The sequence below is a fragment of the Pleurodeles waltl genome, chromosome 4_1, assembly GCF_031143425.1.
Source record: "Pleurodeles waltl isolate 20211129_DDA chromosome 4_1, aPleWal1.hap1.20221129, whole genome shotgun sequence".
Lineage (NCBI taxonomy): Eukaryota > Metazoa > Chordata > Amphibia > Caudata > Salamandridae > Pleurodeles > Pleurodeles waltl.
Window position 1 is genome coordinate 664,387,102 of NC_090442.1, and position 25,468 is coordinate 664,412,569.

At 46.5% G+C, this 25,468-nt stretch overlaps 1 protein-coding gene across 2 annotated transcripts in view; it reads left to right on the top strand.

Annotated features, from left to right (window-relative positions):
- Window positions 1–25,468, top strand: part of HELB (DNA helicase B) — a 451,751-nt gene that overhangs the window by 423,815 nt on the left and 2,468 nt on the right. The gene's annotated exons all lie outside the window — the stretch shown is intronic.

Genomic DNA, 25,468 nt, shown 5'->3' on the forward strand with positions numbered 1-25,468 from the left:
ATGGTTGTTTAAGCACTTACACTTATTTTACCCAGTGCATCTCGGGACTGCCCCCCTTCTATAGAGGACTATATAATTAACTGGTGAAAACATTCCTATGTAACAGAAGAGGATGTAAACATTGTCATCATGTGAATACCAAAATGAATAGTACCTGGAGATTTTTGGGCTCATTCCAATACATACAGCGCTCTGAACGTTTGTGAATCTTGAGTGACCCTGTGATCTGCACATGAAATGTCACATTCAGTAAGGTCCATCATTGGATGACTTGTTGATGTTATCAATCAAATACTTAGTGCTGTAATATACATTGTGCCCTGGGGGCGCAGCAGATGTGTGTGCCAGTTTCATGCACCCCTGAGACACAATGGTATTACAGAAGGGGAAGCAGATACCTTTGCATCCCCTTCTGTAACACTGATGTTGAGGCACATGTAGCGCAAACACTATTATGAGAGGGCGTACCCTCATTTGCCTGGATGGCATGGTGCCCATGCAAATGAGGGAATCACTGTGCGTCTGCTCCTATGGATACAGGCTCAGAGGCAAACATGTCCTTAGGAGGTGCACTAAAAGTGTGCCACAGAAAGGTGGCACACTGAAGGGGAAAAAGGGGTCCGCGTCATATACATAAAATGGCCCTTGTTGTATTATGATAGATTATTATGATCATATGTGGACAATTTTTACATACCTACACAGCATTCTGAAATGGATTCATTATGCGAACTGTATATTATATGTCCCATTTGGTATTGGACGACATTTTGGTGTTATAGATCCAAGACTTGTGTTGTTATTATGCGCACCAATGATGTTCATATGTTGACAATGTTTACATCTACTTTTGTTCCATATGAATGATTTTCACTACTTGAATACATAGTTCCCTAAAGAAGAGATTCCAGTCCTGAAATGCATTGAGACAAAAAATGCATAATTGTTTAAATGACAAAACTAACATGTTAAAGAGGATTGCCACATATGCTTGATGCACATAAAATAAGGGATCATTATATACAAATAAGACTTTTGAAATATCAGTGCTTATTCAGGAAAGATTTTGTCAATATTATTACGCCCCAACAATACCAGATGCGCGCATTTGAAATACTTTCCAGCATCTCAACCGTCCACTGATATTTATCACCTGCTCCTAGCAGATGGTAGATATCAGAGGATTTCTCCCTTGAATCTTGGAAAACTATCTGTAATTCTAGTTTGGCCTGGTTATTCCCCTTTCTGAGGACAAAACTGCATATCCTTTGTACTTAGGTGTAACTGAAATCGCGATTCCGGGTACCTGGTATACATACACCTAAATCCAGACCACTCGTAATGAGGCAAAACATCACAAGTTAGCACTTTAAAAATAAGGAAAATGTTACTTAGCCAGTAAGCATCTGTTCGTGGCATGTAGTGCTGTAGATTCACATGCTGTGCATACTCCTACCATCTAGTGTTGGGCCCGGATGTGTGCAAGTTGTTTTTAATCCGAACAAGTCTTTTGAGTCATGAGGTTCGGTGACTCCTGCTGGTAATGCGCATAGGCATCAACTCCATTGTTAGATTGTTTTCCCGCACAGTGGGTGAGAATAGAATGTGGAGCGAAGCATTGTTAAGAGAGATGTCCATACAAAGAGGAAAAAATTAGATAGAAAGATGACTGCAACAGCCTCAGGCGTCTGGGGAGGAGGGTGGGTTAGCGTGAATCTACAGCACTACATGCCACAAATGCTTCCTGGGTAAGTAGCATTTTCCATTTGATGGCAGGTGGCTGTAGATACATATTCTGTGCATGGACTGTAAAACAGACCTCCAAAAAAAAGTGGTGGTTATCCTGTGGAAGGTGCAATGGTTGAAGTGTATGCAGAACTGTCTGACCAACATTGGCTTTTTAGTGGGCTAGCACATCTGATAGAGACTTCTAGCTGCAGCTTCCTTACCTTAGAATTCCCTGGCGTCTGCTTCGAATCCGGAGTTTTTTCTGAGCAGTACCCTGCGCGCGCGCGCCATCGGGCGGCTTAGTTCGGATCCACGTGTGTCGACCAGCTCCGCGTGCGTTGTCAGTGTCGTTGGAGCCATCTATGACGTCACAGTTGTCTATATACACGCCGGCTCGGCGCGCGTACGTCAGTTGTTTTCCTTCCGCGCCGGTTAAGCACAGTTTTGGAAAAAGCTCCCCTGCTTCGATGGTTTGTCGACGCTTTTTGGACTGTTTGGAGTCATGTCTTCGAGAAAGACAGGATTCAAGCCATGTGGTGCGTGTCATCGCACCATGTCGGTGACGGATCCGCACCGAGTTTGTCTTTGGTGCCTGGAGAAGGACCACGATTCCACCTCGTGCTCCGACTGAAGGCTTTGAGGGAGAGATCCCTTAAGCTTCTTGCGGCCCGACATTCGTCTTCGGTCGGCGCGACTCCGCGGAGGTAACGGTCCCGCAGTAGGAGGAGGCCACGGCACCGCTCCAGGAGCCCCAAGTCCTCTTCCTCGCATTCGAGGTCATCAGAAGGTAAGAGGCACAAGAAGAAGAAGAAGTCCAAGCGGACTTCGTCTTCGCCACGCCCGTCGGCTGACGATTCGTCTAGGGAACGTCGGCGTTCCAAGTGCGGTTCTGCGGAGCCGTCGCCAGGGTCGACTCCGCGTCTTTCCCCCCTTTCCGGGGACCGGATCGACCCACGTTCAGATAAAAGAATTCTACGAGGCCATGCGTCTCGTTTTTGAGCGGGCTGCACCCTCGGGTGGGTCTTCGGGCCCCTCGGGTCAGCAGGGGCCCCTTTGTATTCGACGCCGGCGGCTTTGGTGCCGTTGGGGACCCCAGGATCTGATACCAGATCCGGACTGGCGCCGGTCTCTCACAGTCGGCCTTCTTCGGCGCCGGGTCCAACGTCGACGATTCCGCCACCGGCGCCCACCGGTGGCAGCCCCATCCTTATTCCGGATGATCCGGAGCAACGTCGACTCCGACTTCGGAGCCAATTCGGCCCAGATCATTGTCTGAGCATTATTTAGAACAGCAAAACGCACGAGAGGAATGGGAGGGGTCTGAGGACCCTTTAGAATCTGGATTGCAACTGGAATGGTATGAGGATCTAGGGGAAGCCAGTGGACTGGACACGTCTCCAGTTACTGGTATGCTCTCTCCTCCTAATGTGGCTACGAGGAGGGTGCTTCTTTCGCTATGGTGTTGCGCAGGGCAGCTGAGGTCTTGGACCTAGATTTGCCTACGGTGCCAGTCAGGACGAATTTCCTGACAGAAGTGCTTCAGCCGGGGGTGTCAACATCGGAGCCGTTGTTGCCCTTCAATGAGGCTCTTACGGACGTCCTTCTGGGTACGTGGTCCAAACGCAGCACAGGGGCTCCTGTGAATAGGACGGTCGGCCACCACCATAGACCCGCTCCCAGCGACCCTAGTTTCCTGACACAACACCCCACTCCTGAGAGCTTGGTTGTCCAAGCCTCTACTTCCAGTGGTGCTTTCCCTTCTGGTCCCCCAGATAGGGAATCCAAGAGGCTGGATCAGCTTGGGAAGATGTTTTCTTCCACCAGCCTGGCATTGAGGTCCGTAAACACCTCTTGCCTACTGGGCCGTTATTCCCATACTTTATGGGATACGGTGGCGCAAGTGCTGCCCCAGGTCCCGGAGGGCGTACGGGACACTCTCATCCAGGCTGTAAAGGATGGGAGAGATGCAGCCAAGTTTACGATCCGGTGTGGCTTGGACACGACTGACTCGCTGGGCAGAACGATTTCATCGTCAGTGGCCCTACGTCGCCACGCCTGGCTACGTTCTACTGGTTTTTCAGGGGATGTCCAGTCCAGCTTGATGGACATGCCCTTTGATGGCTCTCGCCTTTTTGGCGAAAAGGCAGACTCCGCGCTTGAGAGGTTCAAGGATTCTCGAGCCACGGCCAGATCCTTGGGCCATTCAGCGCCGGCACGACAGCAGTCTGTCTTTCGCCCCTTTTGAGGCTTCGGAAGGGGCGTGGTACCACGCCAGCCACAGTTTAGCCACCGTCCTCAGGCTTCACAGCATCCCGGAAGAGGACGTGGTCGTGGTACCATCAGACCCAGAGGGTCTGGCCAGAGGTTGGCTGCCACACAGCCCCCCTCCACTGTGCCCAAGCCCTCCTAGTGTGGTTCTGCGGGATCATGTCCGTCCAGTTGGAGGGAGGATTCGTTTTCATCTCCCTCACTGGCTTTCCATTACCACGGACAAGTGGGTCCTGCAGATCATACGGAAGGGCTACTCCCTTCCAGTCTTTCCCTCCTTCTATCCCTCCGACAAAGGAATGGCTGATGGAGGACCATCTAGCTTTGCTCCGCGAGGAAGTTACAGCTCTCTTGGCCAAGGGAGCCATAGAAAGAGTCCCGATATCAGAAGTAGGCAGTGGTTGTTATTCCCGCTACTTTCTGATTCCCAAAAAGAACAAAGGCCTTCGCCCTGTCTTGGATTTAAGGGACATCAATCTCTTCCTCAAGAAGGAGGAATTCAAGATGCTCACTCTTGCTCAGGTTTTGGCTGCCCTAGACCAAGGAGACTGGATGGTAGCGTTGGATTTGCAGGATGCATATTTCCATATTCCTATCCTGCCAGCCCACAGGCTTTACCTGCGGTTCAAGGTGGGCCATGAGCACTTTCAGTTTACCGTGCTTCCTTTCAGTCTCACCAGTGCCCCTCGGTGTTCACAAATGTGATGGCGGTGGTGGCAGCTCATTTGCGCAGGTCAGGAATTTCAGTCTTCCCCTACCTAGACGATTGGCTGTTGAAGGCTCCTACGCCCCAGGATCTCGTCACCCACCTCCAGACGACGGCAGACCTCTTGCATTCGCTGGGGATCACTATAAATGTGCCGAAGTCACACCTGACTCCCTCTCAGAAGCTCACTTTCATTGGAGCTGTTATGGACACAGTGCAGTATCGGTCTTATCCTCCCGATCAGCGGGTTCAGGATATTCAGGTTATGATTCTGATGTTTCGGCCTCTATCCTGGATCTCGGTGAGACAGACTCTGAGGCTGCTGGGACTCATGGCTTCCTGCATCCTGTTGGTCAAGCATGACAGATGGCGCATGAGGGCTCTGCAGTGGGACCTGAAGTTCCAATCTTACCGACGTGGTTCAGATCTCGGAGGGGACTGCAAAAGATCTGCAGTGGTGGTTAGTGAACTGCGAGTGGGTCAAGGGCAGACCCCTCTCCCTTCCCCAACCAGATCTAACGGTAGTGACAAATGCGTCACTTCTGGGATGGGGCGGCCATCTGGGGGAGGTGGAGATCAGAGGTCACTGGTCTCTGGCGGAATCCGGGCTCCACATCAACTTATTGGAGCTTCGGGCGATCCGGCTAGCATTAAAAGCATTTCTTCCTGTTGTGAAAGGGAAGGTGGTGCAGGTGTTCACGGGCAATACCACTGAAGTATGGTACTGCAACAAGCAGGGTGGTGTGGGGTCGTGGACCCTTTGTCAAGAGGCTTTACATCTCTGGACATGGCTGGAACAGCAGGGCATGACCCTGGTGGTTCAACACCTGGCAGGTTCTCTGAACACCAGAGCAGACAAACTCAGCCGAAAATGCTTAGAGGATCACAAATGGTGTCTCCATCCTGAGGTGGCGCAAGGACTCTTTCAGCAGTGGGGAGAGCCTTGGTTAGATCTGTTCGCCTCCGTAGAGAATGCGCAATGTCAGCAGTTTTGCACGTTGGAGTTTCCAAGGGGGCTATCGCTAGGCAACACTTTTCGTCACGAGTGGAGTTCAGGCTTTCTGTACGCCTTTCCGCCTATACCACTTCTGCCCAGAGTTCTCAAGAAATTCAAGAACGACTGGGCCCAAGTAATCCTAGTGGCTCCGGATTGGGCACAGAGAGTTTGGTATCCAGAGCTTCTCAAAATGAGCATCGGTCCTCCAATCAGGCTGCCTCTTCGGGAGGATCTTCTGTCGCAGCAGCAGGGAAAGGTTCTCCACCCGAACATGTCAACTCTGCGCCTTCATGCGTGGAGATTGAGCGGCGACAGTTGATGGTTTATGACCTCCCTCCAGAGGTCTGTGATGTCATTCTGGCAGCCAGGCGTCCCTCTACTAAGTCGAGCTACGCCTGCCGTTGGAAACGTTTTGTTTCATATTTTTCAGAGAGGTCTATTGATCCTCTTTCTTCTTTTCTGTCTAACATCCTTTTGTTTATTTTGTCTCTCGCCCAGCAGGGTTCCTCCTTGGGGACTCTCAAGGGCTACAGGGAGTGCAGAATTATTAGGCAAATGAGTATTTTGACCACATCATCCTCTTTATGCATGTTGTCTTACTCCAAGCTGTATAGGCTCGAAAGCCTACTACCAATTAAGCATATTAGGTGATGTGCATCTCTGTAATGAGAAGGGGTGTGGTCTAATGACATCAACACCCTATATCAGGTGTGCATAATTATTAGGCAACTTCCTTTCCTTTGGCAAAATGGGTCAAAAGAAGGACTTGACAGGCTCAGAAAAGTCAAAAATAGTGAGATATCTTGCAGAGGGATGCAGCACTCTTAAAATTGCAAAGCTTCTGAAGCGTGATCATCGAACAATCAAGCGTTTCATTCAAAATAGTCAACAGGGTCGCAAGAAGCGTGTGGAAAAACCAAGGCGCAAAATAACTGCCCATGAACTGAGAAAAGTCAAGCGTGCAGCTGCCACGATGCCACTTGCCACCAGTTTGGCCATATTTCAGAGCTGCAACATCACTGGAGTGCCCAAAAGCACAAGGTGTGCAATACTCAGAGACATGGCCAAGGTAGGAAAGGCTGAAAGACGACCACCACTGAACAAGACACACAAGCTGAAACGTCAAGACTGGGCCAAGAAATATCTCAAGACTGATTTTTCTAAGGTTTTATGGACTGATGAAATGAGAGTGAGTCTTGATGGGCCAGATGGATGGGCCCGTGACTGGATTGGTAAAGGGCAGAGAGCTCCAGTCCGACTCAGACGCCAGCAAGGTGGAGGTGGAGTACTGGTTTGGGCTGGTATCATCAAAGATGAGCTTGTGGGGCCTTTTCGGATTGAGGATGGAGTCAAGCTCAACTCCCAGTCCTACTGCCAGTTACTGGAAGACACCTTCTTCAAGCAGTGGTACAGGAAGAAGTCTGCATCCTTCAAGAAAAACATGATTTTCATGCAGGACAATGCTCCATCACACGCGTCCAAGTACTCCACAGCGTGGCTGGCAAGAAAGGGTATAAAAGAAGGAAATCTAATGACATGGCCTCCTTGTTCACCTGATCTGAACCCCATTGAGAACCTGTGGTTCATCATCAAATGTGAGATTTACAAGGAGGGAAAACAGTACACCTCTCTGAACAGTGTCTGGGAGGCTGTGGTTGCTGCTGCACGCAATGTTGATGGTGAACAGATCAAAACACTGACAGAATCCATGGATGGCAGGCTTTTGAGTGTCCTTGCAAAGAAAGGTGGCTATATTGGTCACTGATTTGTTTTTGTTTTGTTTTTGAATGTCAGAAATGTATATTTGTGAATGTTGAGATGTTATATTGGTTTCACTGGTAATAATAAATAATTGAAATGGGTATATATTTTTTTTTGTTAAGTTGCCTAATAATTATGCACAGTGATAGTCACCTGCACACACAGATATCCCCCTAACATAGCTAAAACTAAAAACAAACTAAAAACTACTTCCAAAAATATTCAGCTTTGATATTAATGAGTTTTTTGGGTTAATTGAGAACATGGTTGTTGTTCAATAATAAAATTAATCCTCAAAAATACAACTTGCCTAATAATTCTGCACTCCCTGTATCTTGCAGCCTTATCGGCTTTTCTTCAGTTGCCCGATCAACCATCTCTGTTTAAATCACCTATAGTACAGAGGTTTTTGAAAGGGCTTGTACATCTGTTCCCACCTGTGCCTTTCGTTATGCCCCAGTGGGATCTTAATTTGACTCTTACCTTCCTTATGTGTGCTCCCTTCGAGCCCTTGCATAACTGTCCTCTTCGGCGGCTCATTATTAAGACAGCTTTTTTGGTGGCGAATACATCTGCCAGAAGAGTTAGTGAACTACAGGCTTTGTCATCAAAACCGCCTTATCTCACAATCTTTCCTGAAAAAGTGGTTTCAGAACTCATGCCTCTTTCCTCCCCAAGGTGGTGACCCCTTTCAATCTGGGTCAAAATATCACCCTGCCCACCTTCTTTGCACCACCGCATCCCTCTAAGGAAGAGGAGCGTCTCCATTGGCTGGACCCAAAAAGAGCGTTATCGTTCTACCTTGACCGAACTAAAGAGTTCCGAGTGGACGACCAACTCTTTGTGGGGTACGTTGGTGCAAAGAAGGGTCGGGCAGTGCAGAAACGATCCATTTCGTGCTGGGTCGTTCTCTGTATAAAAATATGCTACGCTTAGCGAAGAAGCAGCCTCCCGAGGGCTTGAGAGCTCATTCCACTAGGGGGAAAGCTGCTACCACTGCGTTAGCACGTGGCGTACCAGTGGTGGACATTTGTCAGGCTGCAACATGGGCTTCTTTGCACACGTTCGCAAAACACTACTGCCTGGAAGAGAGGGGCATTTTGCCCAGTCTGTTTTGCAAGACTTTCTTGTGTAAAAATCTCCTGCAGACCCACCGCCATGGGTTATAGCTTGGGTATCTATTCTAAGGTAAGGAAGCTGCAGCTAGAAGTCTCTATCAGATGAACAAGTTACTTACCTTCGGTAACAAGGTATCTGGTAGAGACTCTATCTAGCTGCAGATTCCTTACACCCGCCCAAGCCTCCCCGCTCTGGGGGAATTTTTCTCATGTAGGTATGTATATATATATATATATGGAAAATGTCACTTACCCAGTGTACATCTGTTCGTGGCATGAGTCGCTGCAGATTCACATGCTGTGCACAGTCCGCCGTCTGGTGTTGGGCTCGGAGTGTTACAAGTTGTTTTTCTTCGAAGAAGTCTTTTCGAGTCACGAGACCGAGGGACTCCTCCCACTTCGATTCCATTGCGCATGGGCGTCGACTCCATCTTAGATTGTTTTCCCCGCAGAGGGTGAGGTAGGAGTTGTGTATGTTAGTAATAGTGCCCATGCAATGGAATGAATACGTATGTACATAATAAAGGTTAAAGTAATATATTTACAAATGTACAAATGTTGAAGATCTACTTCTAAACGGTTACAGGCTCCCGGGGAGGCGGGTGGGCGCATGTGAATCTGCAGCGACTCATGCCACGAACAGATGTACACTGGGTAAGTGACATTTTCCGTTCGATGGCATGTGTAGCTGCAGATACACATGCTGTGCACTGACTAGTAAGCAGTTATCTCCCCAAAAGCAGTGGTTCAGCCTGTAGGAGTTGAAGTAGTTTGAAATAATGTTCTTAGTACAGCCTGACCTACTGTGGCTTGTTGTGCAGTTAACACATCTACACAGTAGTGCTTGGTAAATGTATGAGGCGTAGACCATGTTGCTGCCTTACATATTTCGTTCATTGGAATATTTCCTAGAAAGGCCATGGTAGCCCCTTTCTTTCTGGTTGAGTGTGCCTTTGGTGTAATAGGCAGCTCTCTCTTTGCTTTAAGATAGCAGGTTTGAATACACTTAACTATCCACCTAGCAATGCCTTGTTTTGAAATTGGATTTCCTGTATGAGGTTTTTGAAAGGCAATAAATAGTTGTTTTGTTTTTCTAATTAGTTTCGTTTTGTCAATGTAGTACATTAGTGCTCTTTTGATGTCTAATGTATGTAGTGCTCTTTCAGCTACAGAATCTGGTTGTGGGAAGAACACTGGTAATTCTACTGTTTGATTTAAGTGGAACGGTGAGATAACCTTTGGTAAAAATTTATGATTTGTTCTTAGAACTACTTTATTTTTATGTATCTGAATAAATGGTTCTTGTATGGTAAATGCTTGAATCTCGCTCACTCTTCTTAGAGATGTGATGGTAATCAAAAATGCAACTTTCCACGTTAAGTATTGCATTTCACAAGAATGCATGGGCTCGAAAGGTGGACCCATGAGTCTTGTTAAAACAATGTTGAGGTTCCATGAAGGAACAGGTGGTGTTCTTGGTGGTATGATTCTCTTTAAGCCTTCCATAAATGCTTTAATGACTGGTATTTTAAATAGTGAAGTTGAATGAGTAATTTGTAGGTAAGCTGATATTGCGGTGAGATGTATTTTTATGGAAGAGAAAGCTAGATTTGATTTTTGCAAATGTAGTAAATATCCTACTATATCCTTTGGAGATGCGTGTAATGGCTGAATTTGATTATTCTGGCAGTAATACACGAATCTTTTCCACTTGTTTGCGTAGCAGTGTCTAGTGGTAGGTTTCCTAGCTTGTTTTATTACCTCCATACATTCTTGTGTGAGGTGCAAGTGTCCGAATTCTAGGATTTCAGGAGCCAAATTGCTAGATTCAAAGATGCTGGATTTGGATGTCTGATCTGTTGTTTGTGTTGTGTTAACAGATCTGGTTTGTTGGGTAGTTTGACATGAGGTACTACTGACAGGTCTAGTAGTGTTGTGTACCAAGGTTGCCTCGCCCATGTTGGTGCTATTAGTATGAGTTTGAGTTTGTTTTGACTCAACCTGTTTACTACATATGGAATGAGAGGGAGAGGGGGAAAAGCGTATGCAAAGATCCCTGACCAGTTCATCCATAGAGCATTGCCTTGGGATTGATCTTGTGGGTACCTGGATGCGAAGTTTTGGCATTTTGAGTTTTCCTTTGTTGCAAATAGATCTATTTGAGGCGTTCCCCAAATTTGAAAGTAATTGTTTAGTATTTGGGGGTGGATTTCCCATTCGTGGGTTTGTTGGTGATCTCGAGAGAGATTGTCTGCCAACTGGTTCTGAATCACTGGAATAAATTGTGCTATTAGGCGAATGTGGTTGTGAATCGCCCAATGCCATATTTTTTGTGTTAGGAGGCACAACTGTGTTGAGTGTGCCCCTCCTTGTTTGTTTAGATAATACATTGTTGTCATGTTGTCTGTTTTGACAAGAATGTATTTTTGGGTTATTATGGGTTGAAATGCTTTCAGTGCTAGAAATACTGCTAACATTTCCAAGTGATTTATGTGAAACTGTCTCTGATGTACATCCCATTGTCCTTGGATGCTGTGTTGATTGAGGTGTGCTCCCCACCCTGTCATGGAAGCATCTGTTGTTATGACGTATTGTGGCACTGGGTCTTGGAAAGGCCGCCCTCGGTTTAAATTTGTACTGTTCCACCATAGAAGCGAGATGTATGTTTGGCGGTCTATCAACACCAGATCTAGAAGTTGACCCTGTGCTTGTGACCATTGTGATGCTAGGCACTGTTGTAAGGGTCGCATGTGCAATCTTGCGTTTGGGACAATGGCTATGCATGAAGACATCATGCCTAGTAGTTTCATTACCATTCTGACTTGTATCTTTTGTGTTGGATACATGGCCTGTATTACTTTGTGAAATGTTTGAACCCGTTGTGGACTTGGAGTGGCAATCCCTTTTGTTGTGTTGATTGTCGCTCCTAAGTATTGCTGCGTTTAACACGGCAAAAGGTGTGACTTCGCGTAGTTGATGGAGAAACCTAGCCTGTGAAGGGTTTGTATGACATATTTTGTGTGCTGTGAACACTGTTTTAGCGTGTTGGTTTTGATTAACCAGTCGTCTAAGTACGGGAACACATGTATTTGCTGCCTTCTGATATGTGCAGCTACTACTGCCAGGCATTTTGTAAAAACTCTTGGCACAGTTGTTATTCCGAATGGCAACACTTTGAATTGGTAATGTATTCCTTGGAATACGAACCTTAGGTATTTCCTGTGTGAAGGATGTATTGGTATGTGGAAATACGCATCTTTTAGATCTAATGTTGTCATGTAGTCTTGCTGTTTGAGCAGTGGGATTACGTCTTGTAATGTGACCATGTGAAAGTGGTCTGATTTTATGTAGGTATTTAGTGTTCTGAGATCTAGTATTGGTCTCAGAGTTTTGTCTTTTTTGGGTATTAGAAAGTACAGTATATTTTTTTGTTGAATTGGTACTAATTCTATTGCGTCCTTTTGTAGCAATGCTTGAACTTCTAGTCCTAGAAGATCTGTATGTTGTTTTGACATATTGTGTGTTTTCGGTGGGACGTTTGGAGGGAATTGGCGAAATTCTATGCAATAACCATGCTGGATAATTGCTAAGACCCAAGTGTCTGTTGTTATTTCCTCCCAAAGTTTGTAAAATTGGCTTAGTCTTCCCCCCACAGGTGTTATGTGATGGGGTTGTGTGACTTGTGAGTCACTGCTTATTTTGAGGGGTTTTGGGGCCTTGGAATTTTCCTCTATTTTTTGGGAATTGGCCCCCTCTAAATTGCCCCCGAAAACCTCCCCTCTGATATTGACCCTGGTAGGTAGGCCTTGTTTGTGAGGTTGTGGTTTCTGTGGGTTGACCTCGAAACCCTCCCCTAAAAGGTGTTTTCCGAAATGTGCCTCTGTTCTGCGGGGAGTAGAGTGCGCCCATGGCTTTGGCTGTATCGGTGTCCTATTTGAGTTTTTCGAAAGCAGTGTCTACCTCCGGCCCAAACAATTGCTGTTCATTAAACGGCATATTGAGCACAGCCTGCTGGATTTCCGGTTTAAACCCAGAAGTGCGCAGCCATGCGTGCCTTCGTATTGTGACTGCAGTGTTATTTGTCCTTGCAGCTGTATCTGCTGCATCCATGGAAGACCGTATCTGATTATTTGAGATACTTTGTCCCTCTTCCACCACCTGTTGCGCTCTTTTTTGGAACTCCTTGGGTAAGTGTTCGATGAAATGTTGCATTTCATCCCAATGAGCCCTGTCATATCTTGCCAAAAGTGCCTGTGAATTGGCAATACGCCACTGATTTGCTGCTTGTGCTGCAACCCTTTTTCCCGCAGCATCAAATTTGCGGCTCTCCTTGTCTGGAGGTGGTGCGTCGCCTGAGGTATGAGAGTTGGCTCTCTTACGAGCTGCCCCCACAACTACTGAGTCTGGTGTTAGTTGTGTTGGAATATATATTGGATCTGTGGGCAGTGGCTTATATTTTTTCTCCACCCTTGGAGTTATGGCTCTGCCTTTAACTGGATCCTGAAAAATTTGTTTTGAATGTCTTAGCATTCCTGGGAGCATGGGAAGGCATTGATACTGGCTATGGGTGGAGGATAGGGTGTTAAAGAGAAAGTCATCCTCAATTGGTTCCTAATGTAAGGAGACATTGTGAAACTCGGCTGCCCTTGCGACCACCTGTGTATAGGATGTACTGTCCTCAGGTGGTGACGGTTTTGTAGGATAAGAGTCTGGGCTATTGTCAGACACTGGAGCATCGTAGAGGTCCCATGCATCGGGATCATCCTGACTCATTGTGGTATGAGCTGGTGAGGGCATCAGTGGTGGAGTTGTTGCTGGTGATGCATGTATTGATGGTGGTGGAGACGGTGGTGGGGTTGTTTTCCTTGCCACCTTTGCCTGTGGTTGCTTGTCCTTTTGTTGAAAGGCAAGTTTCCTTTTTATTTTGATTGGAGGAAGAGTGGTTATCTTCCCTGTGTCCTCATGAATATGAAGCCTTCTTTGTGTGTAGTCAGGTTCTACAGCTTGAAGCTCCTCTCCAAATCTATGTAATTGGGAGGTTAATCCTTGTTCCTCTGTATAGGAACTGGTTTTCGGCTCCGAGGCTGGCTGTTTCGGAACCGAAAACTTTTCGGAAGTCTTTTTAGGCTCCGAAGAAACCTTCTTTGTTTTCGGCGTGGTGTCTCGGTGCTGAAATTCTTCGGTGCCGCTGTCTCTGTGCCGAAGTTTCTCGGAGCCGCTGTCTCGGCTCCGAGGTTGCTGTGTGGCGGTATCTCGACCGGAGTCGGATGACTTCGACACCAGCATGCCCTTTTTCGGTGCCTTGGATGGGTCATCTATTTTTCGGGTTAAGCCATGGCCTGTTGGCGGTGGCGTCCCCTGGGCTTTTGTAGACTTCTCGTGAGTCTTGATTTTTGACGTCTTACTCACGGTTTTGGTTGTTTCTTCGGCGTCGAGTTCTTCCGAATCCGACTCGCGGACGGAGAAAGCTTCTTCTTCCTCCTCGAAACGATCTTGACCTGTCGGCGTGGACGCCATTTGTAGTCTCCTGGCTCTTCGGTCTCTCAGCGTCTTCCTCGACCAAAACGCTTGACAGGCTTCACAAGTATCCTCCTTGTGCTCGGGGGACAAGCACAAGTTACAGACCAAATGGTGATCCGTATACGGATACTTGTGATGGCATTTTGGGCAGAAACGGAATGGGGTCCGTTCCATGAGCCTTGAAGTCGCACGTGGCCGGGCCGACCAGGCCCCGACTGGGGGATTGAAAAAAAACCCAAAGGGCCACCGGAGCTCTTCAAAATTCGGTGTCGATTTGTTCTAACTAACCCGATACCGAACGCAAACAATACCGACATTTTTTTCCGAGATTCTAACTAACTTTCCGACCCGAAACACGGAGCGAAAAGGAACACGTCCGAACCCGATGGCGGAAAAAAAACAATCTAAGATGGAGTCGACGCCCATGCGCAATGGAATCGAAGTGGGAGGAGTCCCTCGGTCTTGTGACTCGAAAAGACTTCTTCGAAGAAAAACAACTTGTAACACTCCGAGCCCAACACCAGATGGCGGACTGTGCACAGCATGTGTATCTGCAGCTACACATGCCATCGAACATATATATATATATATATATGTATTTATGTGTACATATGTATATTTTTGATCTTGGCATTTTTTGCCTTTCTTAAAGGCATGAAAGAATTTTTACTCCAAACAATCAAAGAGGTAAAATACATAATGGTTGGTTCTTCCATGACTGCGCTTCTGGCGTGGGAAGTTGTGGAAAAGAACTGACGTACGCGCGCCGAGACGGCGTCTATATAGACAACCGTGACGTCATAGACGGCTCGGATGACGCGCGCGGAGCTGGTCGATGCACTCGGATCCGAACGACGCCGCCCGACGGCGCGCGCAGGGTACTGCTCAGAAAAAACTCTGGATTCGAAGCTGACGCCAGGGAATTCTAAGGTAAGGAATCTGCATCTAGATAGAGTCTCTACCAGATACCTTGTTACCGAAGGTAAGTAACTTGTTCAGCAACACAATAATGCTTTGTAAAAGCATGTGGTGTGGACTATCTAGTTGCTTTGCAGATGTTAGCTATACGAATGTTCCCTAAAAAGGCCAGAGTCCCCTTTGTTCCTAGTGGAATGGGTTCTGAAAGGAATGGATTCTAAAAGGAATGGGTAGAGTTCTTTTAGCTTTAGCATAGCATGTCTGTATGCATTTGACAATTCATTTTGCGATACCTGATTTAGATATGGCCTTCCACTTGTGGGGTTTGGAGAACCCAACAAACAACTGTGTTTTCCTAAAGAGTTTAGTCCTGTCACTATGATACAAGGACTCGTTTAACATCTAATATAAGGAGATCCCGTTCTGCAACTGATTGTGGTTAAGGGAAAAACACAGGAAGTTCAATAGATTGATTAGGGTGGGACTGAGGGACCACCTTTGGGAGAAACCTGGGGTTGGTGCAGAGTACAACCCTGTCTTTGTGCATCTGGAAAAAAGGTTCTTCCAACATCAATTCTTGAAGCTCACTAATACAATAGAGGAAAGTGATGGCGACCAGAAAAGCTACCATCCACAATAGCAACTGTAGGGGGTAGGAGTGCAGAGGTTCGAAAGGCAGGCCCATTAGCTCTGTGACCACAATGTTAGGGTTCCAGACTGGGGCCGGTGGGACCCAAAGAGGGAATGACTCTTAATACCCTCCATGAAGGCTATAATGACAGGAATTTAGAAGAGGGAAACATGTACCCTATTCTTAAGGTAATCAGCTACAAAGGCTAGATGTAGTTGGATGGAAGTGAAAGCGAAACCACAAGTTTGTAGTAACACAGGTAGCAAACAACCTCTTGTACTTTAACTTCTAACAGGTCAATATCTTCCACTTGGCAGTGTAACAGGCATGAGTAGTTGATCTACGCTACTCTTTAATAATGTTCACTCATTCTGGTGGAAGATTAAGGTATCCAAATTCTAGAACAGGAGGCAGATCTCAAGGATGAGAGACTTGGGATTGGGGTGCCCGATTTCTCCATGGTTCTGCATGAGAAGGTCCAGGCTGTTGGGGAGTCCCTTGTGCGGAACTTGAGGAGAGTGGTGTGCCATGGTTGATGTGCCGAAGTGCGGGCCATGAGAAAGAGAGGGAGAGATGTCTTCTGAAGCTTCCGAACCACAAATGGAAGTTGTGGGAGGGGAGAAAAAGTTGTAAGGAAATATCCCTGACTAACTCATCCATAGTTCATTGCCCCTGGACTGTGGGAAACTGGAAGCGAAGTTTGGGTATTTGGCGATTTCTGCAGTAGCGAAGAGGTCTATCTGAGGAAGTCCCCAACTCTGGAAGTACTGGAGAATGAATTGTGGGTGGAATTTCCACATGTGAACTTGTTGCTGCATCCTGCTGACGAGGTTGGCAAAGTTGTTGTCCACTCCAGGCAAGTACTCCACTAACAGGTGGGTGTTGTGTCAGAGGGCCCACTTCCAGATGTTTTGGGCTAGATGAGAGAGCTGAGGGGATCTGGTGCTTCCCTGCTTCTGCAGATAATATGTGGCTGTCATTTTGTCTGTTCTAAAGAAGACTACCTTGCCAATCAGGTGGTGAAGTAACGCTTTCAATGCAAGTTGAACATCTAGAAGTTCCAGGTAATTTATGTTGAGACCCTGGTTACTGGGTTAGCACTGACCTTGGATAGTCAGGTCCGTGAATGCAATCCCCAGCCTGTGATGCAGAACTGGGCCAGGAAAAGTCCATGCAATGGGTTGTTGGTGTTCCACTACTGCACAGTGACAGGTTTGGCAGCCGACCAACAATAGAGCATCTCAAAGACCCTCTGCTTGAGACTAATGGTGCTTTAAGCACTCCTGCGAAGGACGCGTGTGTACGCTGGCATTGGCAATACAAGAAGCCATCATGCCATGGAGGCACATGACTGTCCTGACCCATGACTTCTTGGTCTAGTTGAAAAAGTGGACTGGGATTCTGAAAAGACTGTATCCTGGCAGCATTTCAGTAAGCCATCCCTAGCTCGGAATTGAAAATAGCCACTAAATAAGGTTGGGCCTGAAAGGGTTGGAGGTGGGATTTGAGGGTGTTGATAGTAAACCCTAGTTTGTGAAGTAAGTTGATGGTGACCTGAGTGGGTTTGTGGCATTTCTGATGGGTGGCACAGTTTGCGAGCCAATCTTCTAGCTAGAGGAAGACGTGGATACCCTGCCTGCACAAGTGAGCGCCACCACCACGAGGCATTTGGTGAACACTGGGTGTGGCGGTGACTCCGAAGGGGAGCACTTTGAACTGCTAATGTCTTCAGCTGACTACAAATCTGGGATATCAGTGATGTGCCGGATGAATGAGAATTCGGAAATATGCGTCCTTAAGGTCCAATGGGCCCATAAAGACGCCTTGTTGAAATAGGGGAATGACATCCTGAAGAGGAACCATATGAAAGTGCTCTGAAAGAATGTATTCGTTTTAGCTGTTTCCGTGTCCTTTGTTCTTTTCCAACATTTGTTCAACCTGCGGTCCGAATGGATGTTCTCCTTCAAAATGCAGGTTCAGAAAGTTTTGTTGGACCTGCGGTTTAAAACCTGAAACACAGAGCCATGGATGCATGCCTGCCTGGGCAGAAGGACACTGGAGTTTAGCTCCCTTGTGGCAGTGTCCATAGCAACTAATGCACAGTGATGGTCGTGCTGGAAATCTGCTTCCCCTCAGAGACAATCTCATAACTCCCTTTCCTGTGCTCCCCTGGGAGGTGTTTGAAGAGTTTCTTCATTTCATCCCAATGGGTCCGGTCATATCAAGATAGCGGGCCAACAGAATTGTCAATCTGCTAATGGTTGGCAGATTGCATAGCCACCCTCTTTCCTGTCGTATATTTACGTTTACTCTCTTTATCTGGTGGAGAGGGCATCACCAGTAGTTTGAGAGTTAGCCCATTTGTGTGCTGTGGTGACCACTAGAGTCGGGTGTAAGCTGGCCTCAAAGGTAAAGAGTGTCATTTGGGGGTGTTTTATATTTTTTGTCCACCCTGGGAGTAATTATTCTGGTATGGGCAGGGTCATGACAGATGTCTGAAGTGTGACGGAGCATACCTTTTGCCGTAGGGAAGTACTCTGCAGAAAGGTGGGTGGAGGAGGGAGTCTCAAAAAGGAAGTCCTCCTCTAAAGGCTCAGTATGAAGATCCAGCTTGTGAAAAGCAGCGGTCCTACCAATAAGTTTGTGGTAGAAAGTGGAATCATCAGAAGGAGGGGTTCAGGATCTGTGTCCCTTGGTGGATCGGTGTAATAAGTGTCCCAGGGGTCCCTTTGTGGAGAAATGTAAGGTATCCCCTATCCCGTGGTCTCCCCATGTCTGATTAAGGGGACCCACGAGGTGTACAAGGCATAGGGTCACCTGGAGAAATGGGGAGGGAGGGTGAATGTTGTGGAACTAGGAGAGGTGGTGGAAGAGTGACAGGCAAAGGGCTTGTACCCTTGTCCACTTTCGTGTGCTGCTTTGGTGAGGGTGGCATGTCCAATGTTTCCTCAAAGGACAGTTGCTGTTTGAAGGCTAGCCAGTAGATCGTGCAGGGTGGGTGAGAATCCGGTCCGTGTGGAGATGACTTATGAGTGGTTTCTGCCAGGTGAACATCTCTTCCAGTAGTTTGTGAAGAATTAGTTTGAATTTGCTAGATCATTGACCCGACCTACCCGTCTGCACTGAAGGTTTCGGATCCGACCCCGATCTTGATTTTGGCGCCAAACTTGTTGTCTTGGCTCCCAGGCGGGAGTGGTCTTTGCCGAAGTGGATGGCCTTGATGGCTTCTTTGGCCCTGAGCTAGAGCGAGGCGTTGCATCTGAAAATGGAGATTGTAGGAAAGTACCCTCTTTTTGGCCCAGTTCCCCCACTTTTTGCCTGCTGTCAGTATATTTTTTACTGTGTTCACTGGGATCCAGCTAACCAATACCCCAGTGACTGTGCGCGCTCTCTAAATTTGGTTGCTTAGCACTTAGCCCACCCCATAATTGGCATACTGGTGCCCCCATGTAAGACCCTAATATATGGTACTTAGGTACCCAGTGGCTGGGGGCACCAGGGGTTCTCCATGGGCTGCAGCATGTAATGTGCCACCCATAAGAGCCCATGCAAAATCTGTCTGCAGGTTTGCCATTGCAGCCTGCGTGAAAAGGTGCATGCACCCTTTCACTACAGGTCACTGCACTAGGTTACTGTAAGTCGCCTATGACTTGGCCCTCCTAACCCAGAGGGCAGGGTGCAGGTACCTGTGTGTGAGGGCACCCCTGCATTAGGGGAGGTGCCCCTACGAACTCAAGCTCAATTTTCCTGGACTTCGTAAGTGTGGGTAAGCCATTTTACCCGTGTACTGGACAAAGGTCACTCACTACCTGACTTTATCTACATAATGCTAACTCCGAACCTGGGCCTGTTTGGTATCAAACATGTCGGAATCGTACCACAATACTGTTGCCAGTATTGGTTGTATGATTCCATGCACTCTGGGGGCTCGTCTTTGGGGGTTTATGGCCAGCCCGCGCTGCTGCCACCCCACAGACAGGTTTCTGCTCTCCTGCTGCTTGACCAGCTCAAGCAGAGGAAAGCATAACGAAGGATTTCCTTCAGAAGAGGGAGGCAACACTCTCCCTTTGGAAATAGGTGTTACATGGCTTGGGAGGGGTAGCCTCCCCAAGCCACCGGTATGATTTAAGGGCACATTTGGTGCCTTCCTTGCGAGGAAAAAAAACAGTTTGAATCAGTCCAGGGACCCCTAGTCTGGTGCAAAACTGGACAATGGAAAGGGGAGTAACCACTCCCCTGTCCTGCACCACCCCAGGGGTGTGGTGCCCAGAGCTCCTCCAGGTGGCCACTTGATTCAGCCATCTTGATTCCAAGGTGGGCAGAGGCCCCTGAGAGCATCTGAGTGGCTAGGTCAGGTAAGTGATGTCACATCCCCCTCCTGAGAGGTGGTCCCCCTGCTAGGTGACCAGTCCCCCTTCCTGGGCTATTTAGGGTCTCTCGTCAGGGTGGGTCTTTAGATTCGATGTGCAAGATTTCAGCAGGACTCCTCTGCATCATTTACTTAATCTTCTGCCCACCGGGACTGCAACTTGACCTTCCAGGAACTGACACTCTGCAACTCCAACAACTACTCCGCTCTGCAACATTGTTTCTCCAGCTTCTTCCAGCAACTGGCTGTGCATCCTCCGAGGGCGACAAGTCATCAGCCTGCACAAGAAGCAAGAAGTAATCTCCCTTGGAGTGAAGGAGTCACTCCCCTGCATCTGCAGGAACCAACTGCAACAACGACCGGCTGCTTCGATCCTCTGTCCTTCAGAACTGTGTGGATCCTGTATCACAGGTGTTGGTCTGGAGTGGTCCACTTGGTCCTCTCTACCAGCTGTACAACTTGGGAGACGGTAAGCCCTTGCCTCTCCTCGCAACCCTGTGCACTGTGATGCTTGCAGCTACCAAGGCTTGTTTGTTCCTCCTTTAAGGGATCTTCAGGCTTTGTGTAGCGCCAGCCTCCAGCACTCTTCCCTCCAAAGCACAGTCTCCTGCCTGCTGCTCCAGTGACGTGTGACTCCTCTCCAGGTGTGCTGAGTGGGCCTCACCGCGACTCCTGTGCGTGCAGCCTGTGGGTTGCCTGTAGGGGCTGCCTCCTCTTCTTTTGACTCTCCCAGCTGCTGAGTGTCACCTCAGACTCCCCTCCTTGGGTCGAGTTCCCTGGGCCTCGTTGTCCCCTTCAGTCTTGCAAAACCTTCTTCACTGACTCTTGCATTTGCCAAAGCTTGTTGGTGGTTTTCCAGCACGACTGCCGCTGTGGGACATCACTTCTAGAACTCCTCTTCTGCTCCTGTGCTGCACTGTTGACTTTATTCATCCACAGTTGACCTGGTCCTGATTTCACAGAAGGGTGGGTAGTGGCTCCTGTCACAGCCGGACACGCCAACTCAAACTGCACTTAGTCTCCTTCTTTTGCAAGTACTCTTCTGTCAGGATCCACCTTTGGTTTCTTCCAGTCTTGTCTGGGTCTTGCACAGTCCTTTTCCAAAGTTCTCCTGTGGGTTTAGGGAAAAAACAGGTACTTACCTCCTCTTTCCTGGTCGCTGGGGGAGCACCCTGTACTTACCTTTTGGGGTCTCTAGTTCCTCCAGCTCCCCACTATTGATTCCACTTCCTTGGGTGGGGGACTGCCTTTCACATTTCACGTACTTAGCATATGGTTTGGTCTCCCCCTAGGGCCGTCACTATTTTTAATTGTTTTTACTATTGCTGTCTGTGCTAATCACGGACTTCTGATGTGTTTATAGTAGTGTGTTTACTCACCTCCTAGTGGAGTATCGCCTATACAGTATTTTAGCATTTGTGTTACCCTAATAAAGTACCTTTATTTTGTAACACTGTGTGGTTCTTTCATGTGTGTAAGTGCTGTGTGACTGTAGTGGTATTGCATATGCTTTGCATGTCTCCTAGATAAGTCTTGGCTGCTTATCCACAGCTACCTCTAGAGAGCCCTGGCTTCCTAGACACTGCCTACACCTCACTAATAGGGGGTACCTGGACCTGGTATAAGGTGATAACACCATAGGTGCTCACAACACTCCAGGCCAGCTTCCTAAAGTGGTTTGTGCCGATCAATGCCCAAAGGCAGTGGTGGCCTGGCAGTCTGTCTCTGTTATTCCAGAGTAGTTGGCCAACCCTTAAGATACAGTTGCTCAACATGCGTCTGATGTCAAGTGGGGGGCTCTGTAATTACAGCTGGTTGCACTGGTGAAAGATCTTTGATTTCCAGATTGGAGCCAAAACTGTCGCTGGGGGAGAAAGCCTCGTCCTCTGTAGTCAGTGGTTGTTAATGGTGTTTCCCCCCTCGATGCCCTCAGTACTGAACAGGTCCAGGGTGTCGTCTCCGCTAGTACGTGACATCTTGAGATGTCCGGCCCGACGATCGCATAGTTTTCTTCAGATGCAAGGAGCAGCAGGCATCACAAGCACTCTCGTTGTACTTAGGAGAATGACACAAGTTGCAGATCTGGAGATCGGTCTGAGGATAATTTGCATGACAGCGAGGATAGTAGGGAAAGGCAGTGAGTTCCATCACCGTGAAAATTTGGTAGGGAAGGTGCGATTGGAGACAGAAAAAAGGTTCTGCAGGACAAAGGCCCGCGAGTGCCGGAGGTCTACGGAGAACCACCTGGTGGAAGCAGTCATCAACCTGACCGAAACAGAAAAAGGAAACACGATCTAGAACAATACCAACGGAGTGAAGGAACCTGTGTAACCGAAAACAGTGTACCATGATGGTGTTGAACCGGAGCATGGGAATACATGTCCGAACCTGATGGTGGAAAGAAAACAATCTTAACAGGGGAGTTGATTCCCATGTTCATTACTAAGAGTATTTTCTCTTAATGCCATCTGAAATTAGCTCTAGATTAAAATTTATTGTACATTAATAATTTTTGTCTAGTAACATGCATAGTTCCTTTCTGAGTGACCTTATTAGTAGATTGTTATTACATTTTTCTAACTCCTGGTGAGGTTTGTAGTACAATATGAAAGTGCTTCAATACGGGTGTCCATTTTCCATGTCACGAATGTTAGGCCCATATTTATACTTTTTGAGCACCGCATGTGCGTCATTTTTTAACACAAAAGTGGTGCAAACTTACAAAATACAACTGTATTTTGTAAGTTTGCACCACTTTTCGTATTAATATGGGCCTTAGTCTCTTTTATGTGACATTTCTTGATCGCAGGCATATCAAGGCAAACATCGTAGTGCACTGCTCTCCTTGCCTTGAATTTGTCCAGGGCATGTTGCCACACTTTCATGTTTAAGTCTGGCTTGCATCTTGTGCTGCTACTGCCACCATCACTTCCAAATCTGACGTTTGATAACAGATCTGGTTCCCATTAAATGAGCAATTGACAAAGTGTTTTAAGTATTAAACAAACTTGACCATTAAAAAGTAAAAAAAGGAAGAAACCATGTGCCCCCGATTTATGCCCTGATTCCGAGGTTGAAGGACTCCGGGTGCTTTTTATCACAACAGATAAATAACAATATTCTGGGTTACGTTATTTATGAGGTGCAATAAAGAGCACCTACTATGAGTCTCTGGGGAATAAAATGTGTATTTTGGTGCTTCCCATACAAAATCTACATACCAGAGTATATACCTTTTACTTTTCCCTGTTAAATCTTGCAGGTTTGACCTGGCAAATTAAACGAAGGGTGAGATATTTAACTTACCTGATAATTACCCGATGCAGTAAATACCATCCAACTTGTAAATCCAGTCACTGCAGAAACAGAAAATTATGCAAGGTGGGAAAACACTGACCACTCGCAATTAGGGCCTTAGTGGGAAATATTGTTGGATAATAACTCTGAATTAAATAGATCAACCAACCTTGATGACTGTGAAAGATAAAATAGTTTGAGTTCACAACACAAGATGTACTTTGCTAGGTTTTCCTGTAGTCATTTCAATTTGTTATAATTATATCCATGGGCGTCCACAGTGGCAGTGGGACAAAGGGAGGCACTCGTCCCCCTACCTCCACTCCTCAGATTTAGGTGTAGCCTAGCGTGCAGGCTCATAGTGCAGCGTAACGCTACAGCAATGACATTGCTTTACGTGGGGAAAACACGTACAACCGGAAATGTGCAAAGTCTGTACCAATTTCGCATTAAAGCAGGAGATGTGATCCTAAAGAAGCATCTGGAAAATGCAACATTTAGTACATGTTATACATCAGTTCACGTTGAACATTAATTGATTACATTGTTACATTATGTGCATAAACATAAAGAGAATATCTAGTATCCTTAGTCAGTGTGTCAAATGGATTTCCAATCATTGTTGATGAAAGTGCTGACATACCCAGAAATGAACAGATGTCACTTTTAGTATGTTTTGTAAACACAAGTAGAACCGGAGCTGTCATCAGAGAATAACTCCTTGGATTTGCAACCTTAAAAGAAATGGATGCTATCTCAATTGTGAATATGATTATGGATACATATTTTAAATTTGGATTAAATTTAGGAAAACTCCATAGCCAAGGATATGATGGATGCTGTACAATGGCAGGAAAAAAAGGTGGTGTTCAAGCCATAAAAAAAGAGAAAGTATACTAAAGCTGCTTTTCCTCATGTGCTGCACATAAACATAATTTGGTTGTTAATGACCTGAATGCTGTTCCTGATATACTGAATTCTATTGCCACAGTGAAAGCCATCATCAATTTTTTCCGCGCGAGTTCATAAAGATCTCTTATTCCCAATGTGCCATTGCTGATTAAAACACGATGGACAGCAAAATACAAGAGCATTAGATTTTTTTGCGCACACCTTGAAGAGATGTTTAAGCAATTAAGCTTACTGGTTGGTACAGCCTTAGGGAAAACACATCAGTATTCATATCAATTGCAATGCTCCTCAAGCATTGTGAGCTTTCTCTTGTGCTTGTCCATAATTTCAAATTACTCAAGATTGGAATCTGTAAACCAGGCTCTCCAAGCTATTCAGCTTGATATCTTCAAAATGTATAATCCTGTGCAAGACCTGACTGTGTTCCGTGATCACAGACGAAAAGCAGAACAATTTAAGGAATTATGTTCAAACAATGGCAGAAAAATAGAACTTCAAACCTTGTGTCCCCAGACAGTGTGGCCGGCAAGTATTTTGTTCTAATTTTGGTCCCTCTTCTGTAGAAGAATACTATTGCCAGTCTATCAATGTGCCAGGCAATGACTCTATTATCCCATCAATAGAAAGCCGGTTTGGAAATGAAAACAAGAACATTTCAGTCTGTTCTCACTTTACCCAAAACACATGGCAAAAAAATGAATCATGAGCAATATGAATGTCAGATTGCAGAAATTTACAACATTGAAAACCTGGGAACTGAAGCAGTCACATGGTTTGAGATCTGGCCAACAAAGGATAAGCAGTTTGACAATTGATTTCTGGATTTGCTAATCCACACAGATTTATTTCCATCAGTTCAGCAAGCAATTCTCATTGCTCTCACATTACCAGAGACCACTTGTACTGTGGAAAGGTCTTTCAGCAAAATAAGAAGGGTGGAAACCTAGTTGAGGTCGACAATGGCAGATGATCGCTTATAGGGTTTGTACATGACGAGCATACATCAAGCAAAAATTGATGAAAACAAACAACGGCTGATCGGAAAAGTAATTAATAAATTTGCACAAGACCACACGTGTTCCTTTTTCGAGATCCCTAACCAGTGAACAAAAACTGCATAAAACTACTCATTGAAAAATGTAATTGTTAAATTTGAGCAGGAGTGTAGATGTTTGCAGTTCCTAACGTGCAATAGCTATCCAGTTTAAATGTATGTTTTATTTTCCAATTTGGATGAGAACAG